Raw genomic sequence first — 2,212 nt, forward strand, 5'->3', positions numbered from 1 at the left:
ACGATGAATTGAGCAGGACGAATTGGGCAACGACAAATTCACCAGGGACAAATTGCCCTAGCACCGATTTCCTATAGCAAATAACGAGATTTAACCGATTTTGATGATCATTTCAATCGCAAACAAACAGATCAACCAATTACGGTTAGTTATAAGTTGGCGAATTGGTTGATGTTATTACGGATGAAATGAATGTGAAAACCAGTTAAATCACGATATCTACTATAGGAAATCATATATTTCCTGTGCGAAATCACACAATGAAATACAATACAAATGAACCATATAAATATTAACACTGTTGACATATATATTGAGTTAAAATATTTAAACAACAGGTGTAGGGGACGATAACATTAGCAACGTTACCAATGGTTGACAGAACTACCAACGTTGACGAATGGTACACAGTGTTACCAACGGCACTATGTCATTACTAGAGGTAGGAATAATAAATCTTTCCATACGTAAACTAAATAATTATTCCATATAACTATTACACAATAAATAAAGAGTACCAAAAGGCCACAGAACCTAACAAACCCACCTAACCTTGCCTAAAAGTACCCCGGTCACAAAACACATATAATAAGAATAGGGGAATGACTTACCTTGATACACAGCACTACCAACGGTGACGAATGGTACACAGAACTACCAACGACACGATGTCATTACTAGTGGTAGAACTACTAAATATTTCCACAGGTATATTAAATAATTTTTCCATATAACTGTTACGCAATATATAAAAAGTACAGAAAGGCCACAGAACCTAACAAACCCACCTAACCTTGCCTAGAAGTACCCCGGTCACAAAACACGAATAATGACTATTGAGGAATGACTTACTTTTATGAAGGAAACGACGAAACTTGGTGGACACGGAAGGAAGAGACTGACGGATTAACTTCTATGACTGGGATGAGGATGGATGGGGGTCATCGGGGTCTTGTGGGTAGGGGGGGTCGATTGCCTGTTGCTGTAAAGGAGGGTAGAGGCGACTGGCAGTAATGAAAAAGTGGTGGAGTAACGTATGTTGAGGATAGTAGAGGGTAAAAAAGAACCTGGAAAAATATTGTTTGAAATATTTAGTCTTGATTCCAGGTTTCTGAACCCATTCCTTCACTTCTCTCCAGAGACGTTCTATATTTTGGGTATGGATGGTTGGGTCTAGGTGGTCAACGAAATGCTCCGAATGATTAATAGACTTATGAACATAACCAATTTCCGATAGAGAGTTGTATGCAGACCACTTATCACTGATAATAATACTACCAGGTTTAATATACTTCTGGATGAGGGGAATTAGGGTAGCAGCATCTCGTTTAGAAGAAAGGGGGGGAACTAAAGGGATAATGAAAAATTTCTTGGATACACGTTCAATACCCCCAAAGACCCATATGGCAATTAACGGTCTACCACGGTTGTATTTAGCTTTACCAAAATGACTTTCGTCTATTTCAACAGTAACTCCATCACCACCAATCGCCTCTTGATTATCGAAGAAGTATTCGGTAACCTCCGAACAGAAACTTCTCCAATCCACACTAGTCTTTGAAGATATGTCGATACCATCCATGAGGGTCTCATGGTCCGAATGTTTATGCAAAAAGTGGTTGGCGCATAATATTATCTTCCATGGGGGTAGACGACTTTTGTCCAAAAAAGTACCTTTATAGGCCGTAACGGTATAACCACAACGGCGTTTCTTCTTAGTTTTATGAATGATGGTTGCAGTAGAGCAATAAAACCCATGAATGTCTTCCCTATAAGATAAAAGAGAACGACACTTGGGGCAGTTTAAACGCTGAGGAATAACGTTGTGAGATTTAAGAAAATGCTCAACATTACCTGAAGCATCAAAAAAATCACCATGGAATTGAGCCACTGCTTTTAGGTACGGAATACTGCATCCGGTACAAGTTTCTATAATATGCTCCATCGCAAAATACGAAAAAAGAAACCGCACTAGTAATGAAGAACCTCTCACCAGGTCAAAGGTTACAACGGGAAAGGCATTGGAACAAAGGGTATGAAAAGAGCGGTCAAAGAGATAAAGGAAGGGGGGGGGGGTAGGGAGATATCTGCATAGGCCTAGAGTGGAGATTGGTTAAGGGAAAAACAAAGAACACAAGGGGGTAAACATGAATGAACTAAATAGGGAAACTAGACCAAAGAAAAGATTTATAAGACACAGAGGAGAGAAAAG

Source organism: Palaemon carinicauda, chromosome 18 (genome assembly GCF_036898095.1).
Source record: "Palaemon carinicauda isolate YSFRI2023 chromosome 18, ASM3689809v2, whole genome shotgun sequence".
NCBI lineage: Eukaryota > Metazoa > Arthropoda > Malacostraca > Decapoda > Palaemonidae > Palaemon > Palaemon carinicauda.